This window comes from Quercus lobata, chromosome 2, assembly GCF_001633185.2.
Source record: "Quercus lobata isolate SW786 chromosome 2, ValleyOak3.0 Primary Assembly, whole genome shotgun sequence".
Classification (NCBI taxonomy): Eukaryota; Viridiplantae; Streptophyta; class Magnoliopsida; order Fagales; family Fagaceae; genus Quercus; species Quercus lobata.
This window is the reverse complement of record NC_044905.1, coordinates 58,535,932-58,548,876: the sequence shown is the minus strand read 5'-3', so window position 1 is coordinate 58,548,876 and position 12,945 is coordinate 58,535,932. Positions and strand designations below refer to the sequence as shown.

Sequence of the window (12,945 nt, the reverse complement as noted above, 5' to 3'; positions counted from 1 at the left end):
GCACATGTCTCGTCTACATTTCTGGTTCTCTCTTTTGACGTGGCCTGATTGCGTTTAAACTCTAATATCACAAGAAATCATGACGCAAGTATTTACAAATGAGAAATGATATGTTTGTAACATTTTTATAATATTTTTACAGTAAATTTTAAGTAGTAGATTGTTATTGGTTGTTATTATTAGAGCAAAAAAGTAATTTTAGTGTTAATTTCAAATTTGAACCAATAACTAATCATGTATGATTTTTTATAAAAATATTGTAGACGTCTCTTTACTAAAAGAACAAATACGTAAGTATGACATAAAAAGGTTTGGTTTTGGGAATAAATACGAATTAAATGCTAGCCTTTTTTCCCACCTTGTGCCATTCTCAAAAAAAAAAAAAAAAAAAAGAATTAATAGCGAAAAGGATTAAAGGAAATGTTAACGAGTGCCGTACAGTATTGGTTAAGAATCTAATTAAAGAAAGTTTTTATGAAAAAAGAATAAAAAATAATTAATATTTTGACAATTTTTTTCATTTTTCATAAAAATGTTGTCAAAACTTTTTTAAAATGAATTCTTAACTAATGTCATACGCATTCATTAACATGATCCAAGGTTTAATTCTCTTTTTATTTTTTGTTTTTATTTATTTTATTTTATTTTTTTTGAGAATGGCACAAGGTGCGAAGGAAGACTAGCATTTAATCTATATATACATATAAAACTGAAACTTTTGAAACTCCCACAATTTTTCACGTCAGCACAATATTAAAAAAAAAAAAAAAACATAATAAAACTTTTCTAAAACCCAACCCCGATGCTGTCATCGCTCTGCCTTCTCTTTCTCCAAAATTCACGCCCTGCCTTCTCTCCTTCCACTAGCTCCCCAAACACAACGCTCCTCTATGCTCCTCCCTACCAGCTCTCCCAACGATCAGACCCACAGTAAACCAACAGCAAAGCATCTAAAGACACCATACCTACAGATTTCTCAATCAAAACCCACCATACCCACAAACCAACAGACATCTTCTTCCTCAGAATAGAGGTCGATGTCCTGAAGAAGTAGAGGAAGAAGAATGCTTCCTCAGAATAGAGGTCGATGTGTCCAAGTGGTGTCTTTTCTTTCTTTCTTTTTTTCGCTTCTCTGACACGGCTCCGACACGGCGTGGACCAATGTTTTGAATATAGTTACGTTCCGGCTGGGCCGAAATGTGAATACTGAAAATTTTTCATACCTTGAGAGTGAAATCTTGGGGAAGAAGGTAGATGGGAGAAAAAAAATAAAAGAAAAAATTGATAAAAAGGAAACTATGAACCTGGATCTTCAATAGGAAACACAGGCTTGAGAACTGAGAAGAAAAAATCGAAGGTAATAACAACTGGTGGGAGTTACGGTGCTGCAGAAGGAAGAAGGAAACAAACAAAAGAAAGAAGTAAAAATAAAGAGTGAATGAATGTGCGGTGGGAGTTTGGAGAGAGAGAAGAAAATGTAAATAAAATAAAGAATGTTTGGCTTTGATGAGAAGTTGATGTGACAATTGACAAGTACGGGGGATGGAATACAGGATGAAATTGGCAGGAAAAATTTTGTTTTGGATTTGGGCTTAAGCTTAACTTTTAGTTGGGTTTGGGTTTAAGCGTGGCTTTTGGTCTATTAAATCAACTCAAAATCTTGAACCTTTTTCTTTACCAAGTCTGAACACCAAACTGCATTTTATTTCAATTTTGAGATCCTCCATTCTACCATATAATATGTATGTCATGTTTCTCTCTTCTTCTTTTTGTCAACCTATTCTTCTTCTTTTTCATTTTTTTTTTCATTATTTTTAAGTTCATATTATAATTGTAATATTCTAGAAAATGTAGTTGTTATTATTATTATTGGGTAAAGATTTGAGTCTGGTATTGATATATTAGTTAAAACATCTTAAAAAAATTATTTGAATTTTGACCAATAATATATAAAGAAATATATGTCTCTATATTAAATTGGTCTATTTTAATTAATTTTTTTATTTGTACTAATTTAACATATTTATTTATATTTTGAATTGGACTATTATTATTTTGAAACCTTTTAAATTGGACTATCTTAGTTAATTTTTTTATTTATACTAATCTAATATATTTTTTCACGTAAGGCTTTCTTTCTTTGTGAACAAATTTCAAATCCATTCCATGGGTTTGTCTCAGATTTTTAAGGTTGTTTAGCACTATCGACAACATTGCATAAGTGATAACTTAAATTCTTCATTTTTTGTTAGTTTTTTTTTTCATAGTCAATAATTTTCCCGTGTATCGCACGGGTTAGCGACTAGTTCGTATTTAAAAACCAAACCTTTTTCTGTCATATAAATCCTGGGGAATAAATATGAATTAAATGCTAGCCTTTTTTTCTTGGAATAAAAAAAACAAAAAGAGAATTAATAGCGAGGACACATATCGGCAAACAAAGAAATATGGATGGGGAGTACTGAAATAAAGAAAAGTGATAGAGATAACATGCAACTTAATAGTTAATATTTGTTGTAAAAATATCTTAAAATTGTTCTTCTTAAAAATAAAATATCCTCTAGGAAACCACCACAATAAATAGAAAGAATAGCATATAAAGCATGCCACATTATTATTTTGAGAATACTTGTGAAAAACATAGATAACGATTGCAAGTTAGCACGAAAAGAGCATTATTTGGGCTTCTCTCTAATGGCGTCAAATAATTCGGTGAAAATACTTGAGGTTTGCCGAGTGACTCCATTACCAAGCTCACTAGTTTCAGCCACACCAAGTTCTCTCCCTCTCACCTTCTTTGACATACTCTGGCTTAGATTTCCGCCAGTGGAGCGAGTTTTCTTTTTTGAAACCTCTTCTACTAACACAAGCTTCACGGATTCCATTCTTCCAAAACTCAAGCACTCACTCTCCATAACACTTCATCACTTTCTCCCTCTTACTGGTACCTTCACTTGGCCTCAGGACTCCCTCAAACCTATCATCAATTACACAGAGAATGATTCAGTTTCACTCACTGTAGCCGAGTCCAATGCCAACTTCTATCATCTCTCAGGCAACAACTTTGTTGAAGCTGTGGAATACCATCCTCTTGTACCTGGCTTACCAACATCCCATGAACAAGCCCCAGTATTGTCGTTGCAAGTCACGGCGTTCTCAAAATGTGGGTTTTGCATTGGAATTGCTGCACCCCATGCTTTTCTTGACGGAAAAAGCTCAACCATGTTTATGAAAGCATGGGCTCACTTGTGCAAACTTGGAGGAAATGCTTTGTCCTTGGTACCTGAGCTAACACCATGCTTTGATAGGATGGTTATCAAGGATCCGGCTGGGCTTGAGTCAATCTACTCGAACGGGTGTGTTAGAGATATATATTAGACATATTAGCCCAATGTAATAGGCCCAAACCCATTCCTGCTTGTACTAGTAATCTAGGGTTTAGTCGCCTATATATACTCATGTTAGGGTTCATTGTAACACAGGAAGTTATTGTACTACACTCTCATACAATAAAGATGTAGCCCTTAAGGGATTCCTCCGTAAATGTAGGCCGTAAGGCTGAACCACGTAACTCTCGTGTTCTCAGTGTTTCTCCTCTATGCTTCCTCTTCCGCATCTACTCTAGCATACACAACATGATATATCACATCGCGTTGCTAATATTTAACATGGTATCAGAGCCAAACTCCGTTCTTGGCATCGAACAAAACATCTCTAGCAAGCAAAGAAGATTCTCACGTGCATACCACCATCTGAAATCACATATGTTTCTCTGCTGGATCTAGAATCCATGGCATCTCACAGCCACCGTGGCGCAGTGCTGTGTCCAAGATCCACAAACTCAAGCAAAGCCAGGACTTAACTTATCAGATCTGTGCACATCAAGCCTTCGCCTGATGAAACCAACAAGACATATGTGCTCCACAGCATATCGCGGCCAAAACCCAGAAACCCGACCTCTAACGGCAGCCGCACGCGCCACCACGTGCGACCAATGTCTCCTGGAACTCTCACACGCGCCGCCGAAGATTCTTGACTCCCAGCTCGGATCTCAGTCACACGCGCCGCCAAGCCGGCCTTGTCGTCCACCGATCTACTTGGCTTGAGAATCTGGTAATCATACGAGCTATCACGCGCCTCCACGCGCCACAGTAGCAACCGGAAAATCTCTCACGCGCCGCCTAGATTCTTGACTTCTAGATCGTCTTCTGGGCTCACGCGCCGCCCTGTCGGCCTCCTCGTCCGCCGATCTACGAAACCTGAAATTACGGGCCTCAACCGAGCTTACACGCGCCTCCACGCGCCTCACAAGTTTCCGGCATCTCCTCCACGCGCCGGTGAACACGCACGCTCCTGCCAGTCGCCGGAAATCTTCTGCTGATGTCATCTGACGTCATCCGGATGACGTCATCACTCCACGTCAGCAGCCACGCAAGCACATCCACGTCAGCCCTAGTCCACGTCAGCGACACGTCATCAGCCACGTCAGCAATGTCGTCTCGTCAGCACCACGACCCGGACCGACCCGACCTGGACCACCCGGATCTGACCCGTGAGCACTTTGACTGTTGACTTTTTGTGTTGACTTTGACTTTTGACTTTTTGCGTTGACTTTTGACCAAAAGTCAAAAGTTCCGAAAGGGCCTATCTTGCTCAGTTTTTCGCGTAGATTCCGATTTTGGCCTCCGTTTCTTCATTTGAAGCTTCGAAATTGGACAATTGGCACATTCTTCATTGTGGTTTCTTCAAAGGCATTCTACAAGGCATCTTCAAGTGATCTTCTCATACTTATCCAACCTCAAGTCTTCATCAAGCTTCCGCCTTGAGTTTGAGGGAGGGTGTTAGAGATATATATTAGACATATTAGCCCAATGTAATAGGCCCAAGCCCATTCCTGCTTGTACTAGTAATCTAGGGTTTAGTCGCCTATATATACTCATGTTAGGGTTCATTGTAACACAGGAAGTTATTGTACTACACTCTCATACAATAAAGATGTAGCCCTTAAGGGATTCCTCCGTGGATGTAGGCCGTAAGGCTGAACCACGTAACCCTCGTGTTCTCAGTGTTCCTCCTCTATGCTTCCTCTTCCGCATCTACTCTAGCATACACAACATGATATATCACATCGCGTTGCTAATATTTAACAGGGTGGTTGAACCAAGATGGGCCACACAACAAGAGCTTAAAGGTGTGGGAACTAAAAACACCACCAGGTGTGGTACGTGGTGCGTTTGAGTTGACTCGTACAAAATTAAAGAAGCTGGGGCAGTTGATAACCGGTATTCTAGAAGAGAACAATGAACAAGGACAACCAGTTCACTTATCAAGGTTAACACTGACATTTGCCTACACATGGGTTTGTCTAGCTAAGGTAGAAGCAGTAAGGGACAACAAATTACATCTTGGGATTAATGTAGACGCTAGGTCTCGCTTAGAACCTTCTGTGCCCGGGAATTATTTTGGAAACTGCCTTACTGCTTGTATTGCAATTGCAGAGAGAAATGAGCTATTGGGTGAAAAGGGGGTGGCTGTGGCTGCGAAGGCTATAAGTGAAGCCATAAGAAATTTGGATGATGGTGCCCTAAAAGGTGCTGAAAAATGGCTATCGATCACTACTGCTTACTTTAAAGAAAGACAAACCATTTGATGGAGTACGTGGAATTGCTGGGTCACCTCGATTCGAGCTTTACAATACAGATTTTGGATGGGGAAAGCCAACGAAGGTAGAGATGATTTCTATAGATAAAACAGGAGCTATACGTGTTTCGGAAACTAGAGATGGTGCTGGAGGAATTGAAATAGGGATGGTTTTAAATAAACATGTAATGGAAGAGTTTGCTTCAGTATTTGCCAAAGGACTTGAAATCCTGTAAAGTTACATGTAACTTGCAAGGTTTTGCATGTAAGAGAGATGATGTGTGAACTGTGAGGCCATTTTGGTTGATTAATTTGATATTTTTGTTTTGAGTAATGTCAACACAGTTTGTGATCAAATATATTTAAATCTTTTGCCAGGTTCATGAAAAGCAAGGGTGCTGATGATCCGGTCATAGCAGGGTTGTTCTTATTGAATTGAATGTATTAGTGTCAGTTAAAAATAAAGAGATCTTAGCTTTAGAATTGGTATCAGTCCTAATTTTAATATTTGCTTGAGGATTCTATTCTATAACTTTCAGATATGTGAATGAAATGCATATTGTACACTCTCTCTTTGTCTCTCTTTTTCAATTGTTCTTTGTTATTTAGTTAGATGGAAATTGAAAACTAATATTCTTAATTAACAATATGGAGGATTGGTCCAAGTCCATAAGGTAGTTAGGGGTGAATTGATTTGTGGAGACGAATTGAAGCTGGTGAGGACTGAGGATGATAGCCGACTGATGAAGGGTGAAATAAAGCTGGTGAGGCCCATCAGGCTGGCTGGTGCATGCCGAATTGACTTGTGAGACCCATTTGGTTGATGAAAGATAAACTGGCCATAGTGAAAGTCGAACTGATTGGTTCGGCTGAGCCGACGCTGATGAGGGCCGAGTATGATAAGTTGGGTCATCACGGCATGGTCTTTTTGTTTAATATTTTTTGACCTGTGGTTCCTAGTTCCTACAAACAGTGTCAATCGTAAGTGTGTGAAATTTGGGGGTTGCAATGGAACCACTGTAAGGACTTTAACCCTAATTTTAATTGAATGAATGAATGAAAGACATTTTAAAATTTAAAAGTATAACCTTCGGTAGTACACGTTAATTTTGTACGTTCATATTTTTTGTATGTATTAGGTTCATTATGACGATTGTTGAAGTTGTCATCTCAACCAATAAAACAACGCTATCTATGCAAATGTATGATTCAGTTTCCTAATCAATACTATATATATATATATATATATATATATCAAGTAGTGTCATATTTGCATAATTAGTAGCAGTGTTTTATTAATGGTTGGGAGGATTAGGGAGGGCCATTTTAGCAATTCTTTAATAGACCTAATAATTTCTCCATTATTTGGCTTTCGTTTGTAGGATAAGGTGTGAATGCATGTATAAATGATATTAAAAGCATTTATTTAACAATTTCATGATTTGATCAAATTATTGAATGAATGTCCTCATTAAATTTTAAATTTCTTCAAAAATTAGCATCATTGTTCCAATTCAAATTTTCTTATGCCTTTTAAAGAATATCCCTTTAATTATCCACTTATATCTTATTATAAAGAGGTGTTACATCTACAACATTTTTACAACAAATTATAGGTGGTTAGTTGTCATTGGTTCAAATTTGAAATTAACACTAAGATTACTTTTTTACCTTAAAAATAACAACCAGTAACAACCTGCCACTTAGGATTTGTTGTAAAAATGTTGTAGACATATCATTCCTCCTTATTATATAATCTTATTCTAAGTTTAGCCCTTAAAGTCCTTAAGGAAAGATTTTATCATTAATTATCATTGATGGTTTACCATTTGCTTAATTGGCATTTAAGTTTGAATTTAAATGTGATAGATTAGATCACTCAGGCTTGATTGATAATAATTGTAGAAGATTATTCGTCATGTCCACCTCCATACCCATAGGGTTATTAAGCTCACTAGACCTAACTCTTGTACCCTCGGCCATTTGACCCACTAAGTGATACTGAATTAGAGAATGAAGGATCAAGGGGAAAGCTCAAGCAACACCGACCTAGAGGCATAATCATGAGGCATAAACAGACCCACCTGGGGACGCCAACCACTTAAGTACTTAAGAAAAACACCTAGCGTAGCAAAGAAAAAGGAAACGGAGGGAGACTTTAACCTAATAGCAATATAATCAACCACGAATCAAGAGAGTGTGAATGGAACTCACCAGAAAAACATAGAAAGAAAGATGGACTTAGAAGCTTGATGAAGATGAAAGAAAAAAGGAAAATGAAAGGTTTTTTTTTTTTAAAGGAAAGACGTGATATTAGTGTGGGAAAATTGTGACTCCACCTCCGCACATCCAACCAATAAGAGAACGACACGTGGTGATGTCTTGATGTGTAGGTTAAGGTGCATTTAATGCAACATAAATGGCATCCAAAAATAGAAGTTCCTGTCAAAGAAATTGTAAATCGTCAATATTCCTACAATCGTCCAAAAGATCAATGCAAGAATGAGGGGGCAATTGACGAGTACTAAAATTAGAAGCTCGTCCATAAGACTGACGAGTGTTAAAATTCCAAGGTCATCCATAAGGTGGATGACCATACAATATTAATAGCACAATCATAAATAGTTTTGTAATCGACAAGCTTCAGTTAAGCTTCCATCTAAGCTCAGGCATATGTTACTCAAAACAGCCAGAAGAGCCATTAAGAGGTTGCCATTAGTTACACTCATAATGAGGCTCCCAACAATTGTGCTAAGGTTAAAAATAAGCCACCAAGTACCAAGATAAAGGTAAACAAATTTAAACACACAGAAATACCATCCGATTCTCAAAGAGATATAGAGAACCCTACTGACATAGTTATTGGAGAACCTTTGGTTAACACCACTATAGGTCCATACCCTATAGTGGCGTTTTATAGGCCTATATATATATATATATATATATTTAAATTGGCTATAGCAGCATTTCAATACACATCTATAGCCATTAACCCAGAAAAAAAAATACCAACAACCATCACAACCCAAACCCAGCACATCCAACCACCAAAATAGCAATCTACAAAAATTGATCCAAAAACACTAATCTACAAACACCCAAACATCAATCCACAATCACCCAAACACTAAACACCACCGATCCGACCACCCAACACCAATCCAAAGCCACACCACCACCGATCCAAAGCAACCGACTAACAATCTATCCACCCAACACCAATCTGGCCACATAAGATGAAGTGAGCCTTATAGACACCGCATTTTGTACTTCTTACGACTCGGGCCCTATTCCCCAATGATGTTGAAATTTTAAAACCTAAGGTTAGTTTAAGGTCCAATCAGATGTTAAATTAACTTGAGAAATGTTAAAATGAAAAATATAACTTTTAATGAGCAAATAAATATGTTTTTGGAAAATTAAGGCCAAGGAAACCCTTAGCATGCGCACGCAAGCTCAAACTTGCGCGCGTATGCAGAGTTCTAGAAACATAAAAAAGATAAGTTTTCTACATTAATACTGAGGTTTGGAACAAATCTCACATCATCTGAGAGCCATTCGAAACCCCAATTTTCACAATATAAATAGCCATACATGGTACATTTCCAAAACAGACAGAAATTCTAAGGGAAAACACTAAGATTCACTAGGAATAGTGAATCAAAGAGGGATTTTTTCACAAAAAATTCTCAAGTCAATTTTCTTTTGATTAAGGCCTTTTCTGGCGTTGATATTTGATTTTAAGATTATTAATCACCTTTTTTTTTCTTTTTTTTTCTTTTTTTTTTTTTTTATTGTGAATAGATTTTACTAAGGAGAACAGTAAAAAAATCAAGCTTGAAAAGCTACTATTTTGAGGTATTAGTTCTAAGCTTTTTCTTTCTTTTTCTTTAGTTTGATTTTGTCTTTGTTTGTTTCTTTGCTTATTTTGTGTTTTAATATGTTTATATTGCTTAGTTTTAGGCAGCCTTTGTATTTTTAAGCATGTTAGTTTGTTAGATTTATTACTTTAAGGTTTGCTCTGTTTTTTGTGCTTGCTGCGTTTTCTGGGCTAGGGTTTTTGAGCAAGCCTACGTGTGCATGCACCTTGCATGCGCACGCAAGTCAAAGTATGCGCATGCATGTAGCTGGCCTACACACGCAGGCCTTTGCATGTGTGCACATACCATTGCCCAAAATTCCTCATTTAGATTTTTGCTTTGTTTTATTTACTTATTTCACATGTTATACCATTGTTTGTTCCATCTTTTATATGTTTTAGTCCTTGTTTTATTGTTTATTTGTTTATTTTCTTTTCACATGTTAAATTAGGGTTTGTCTTGTGTTCCTTTGTTTTGTTGCCATGAACACACATTTACATGTTCATGCATTTATGCTATAGGTGCTGAGATGCAGCAAGGTAAGCGAGGTAAGTCATGCATTCACATGAACACGCATGATGTATGTTTAATGATAGAGATGAACATGCTTGTTTGGATGAGTTTTTCTTAAAGTATAGATGCAATCACATGTTGCTTGGATCTTTATATACTTGTGTTTCTGCCTTGGATATGGTACAATGACATGATGCTAGATGAATGCTAGGTTGATATGAGATGCTAAGTTGTTGTGATATGCCATGATAGATGAATGATTAGGTTTTTAGGATGATTGATGCTATGTTGTATGCTTAGATGTATGCTAGTATGTGTGTGTGTGTGAGTATAGATACAATATTGAATATGCCTTTAATAGGGTTAAAATATAAGACACAATGAAAGGAAGCCAACCCTAGGGTTGGGTGGTTTTGGGTGCCTAACACCTTCCCAAAACCGTACCTAAACTCCGAACCCATATCTATGGTAATAAGATCAAAAAGGTCCTTCCTCGAGAGGACACTATATATATGGTTCCTAGACCATTGCAAAAACTAAGTGTCGATTCCCTGTTATGTCCACAAGCCTATCAAAAATAAACATATGAAGTGAGCATAGAGACTGAAAAAAGAAAAAAAAAGAAAAAAAAAAAAGAGCCAGATCGATATTACATGTCGTGTGAGAGAAAGAAATCAAATCAGAAGAACAGAGAAAAGAGAGGAACAAACTTGCTAGATGAGAGAAACAAAGGTTCGACGGCATGGGTCTGATGGTATGTTGGTGGCATGGCACGGAGGCATGGATTGGCGGTGTGGGTTGGCAACGGCAAGGGTCTGATGGTGGGTTGGCAACGGCCTGGGCCTCATGGTGGGTTGGCGTGAGAGAGAGAGAGAGAGAGTTTGAGTTTTTATTTTTATTTTTTTTATGCGTTTGATGGTGGGTCGTGAGAGAGATTGAGAGAGTTTTTTTTTTTTTTTTTTTTTTCATAACCAAATCCCTTCAAATTAATTCAAATCAAGGAAGTCAATATCGTACAGGAGGCTATATTAGTTTGGCCAGCGGTATGATATATTTTGAATACAGGTCAATACTGGTGTACCGTTTCGTATTTACCGCTATTTTTTACTATTTTATACAATATACAAAGTTATATTTCTAATAACTCAATATATCACATTTTCATCACTCACAACTCCTCACACGACAAATTATGACAAAAATTGTTTAAAATGTTGTAATATTAGCATTGTTCTAAATATAAATTTGTTGCAATACCGTGGCAATATGGCAATACATGTACATTATGTCACATCATATTGGGCTCAAAGGACAAAGTTGAAAAGAAGTGATGGAGAGCTTTCACGTGGGGAGCTCATCTTTTATTCAAAAATTGAAAGCTTTCAATATTTCCAATGCTAGGCAGCTAGTGTTAGTGTATTGTAGTCACGTGAAGAGCTTAGGAAACTTCAGAAACAAATACAAAACAAAGAAAGAGAAAGTGAGAAACCAGACCACATACATAACAAAGTTTAGCAAAAAAGAGAGAGAGGGAGACAGACAAAGAAGAAGAAGAAAAAAAGTAAAGAAGAAGAAGAAGAAGAAGCAGTTGCTTCACGACGCCACCCCTACTTCATCGTCGTCTTCTTCCTTTTCTCCTTCTTCTTTGTTTTCTTTCCTTACAAATGAGACTTTTTGTGTTTTGGCCCGGTATCCATTTACCAGCCAAAACAGTTGGATTTCGCCGGTATAGCCAGTATGCGGCCAGTATTTTTTCCGGTACGAAACAAAGGGGTTATATGTACCGATGCACTGGCCAGTATGGTATATATCGGCCATACCGGCCAATACGGTATGGAATTGACTTCCTTGATTCAAATAGTGGCATATTCCTTTAATGAAAGGAATATGCCACTATTTGAATTATTATTTTTTAATAACTGAATATTCTAGGTATATGTCACTACTACTACTACTACTACTATTATTATTATTATTATTATTATTATTATTATTATTATTATTATTATTATTATTATTGTGGGGCCCAATAATTTGCAATCCAGGCCCATTTATTCATTAGGGCCTAAAGGCCCGAACCGAGGAGGATTATAGCCCAGGCCCGGTAATACAAGTACAAAATGGTCTTGGGACACAGCTGAGGATGATTCGATCCTCGGCATGTCCAAGGTCTCATTGGAAGGAAGGGCAAAAGCGGTATAAGAGCAGCTTGGGAAAAATCTAAAATATCTAAGTCAATAGAGAAGGATACACTGGAAAGAATAACGACCAGGGAAAGCTGCCCTTATTGCCATTCAATACTCTGCACCTGACAGAGCCATACTCTTCAGCTTTTACAACCACCCCAACCACTCTGGATATGGGCTGATGGGACAAGTATCAATCTTGGAAAAGTCGACCGTACACGTGGACGAAAGAGAAGGAACACATGCTAGTATAAAAGGAAAAGTAAGCAATCCGGATGAGGGGCTGGGAAAAATGGCCAAAAACCAGAGCCTCCCAGCCCGCCTCTAGGAAAAAGATTCCTAGGGCGAACATGATTTAATTATGTATGAACACCACGAAAAACCCTCGTCTGGTGACCAAGGCCTAGCCTTTCAAACCCACGCTCTATAAATGATATTGTTTGGGCCTTTTCACATGCGAACCTAACCCTATTATGATTCGTTACAAACTGGGTCCTTACAATTGGCGCCGTCTGTGGGGAAAGCTTGTGTGTTGGCACAGGCGGTAGGTCGAGAGAATCCCTTTATCATTTTCAACGACCGATTGTAGTGTTCTAGCGTAAAGTTCCACTAGGGGCTATGTTTCTTTACTAGGGGCTACGCTTTGTAGCGTCAGCCGCATTGATGGTCCTAGGGGCTTGGCCGAGGAGCTAATTCCCCCAAAACCAAGGTCTCATGCCATAGTCGAGGGGTCAATTCCCCCAACT

General features: G+C 37.7%; 1 pseudogene; it reads left to right on the top strand.

Moving 5' to 3' along the window:
- The first annotated feature begins 2,634 nt into the window (after positions 1-2,634).
- LOC115975978 lies at positions 2,635-6,131 on the top strand (annotated as a pseudogene).
- Positions 6,132-12,945: the final 6,814 nt, after the last annotated feature.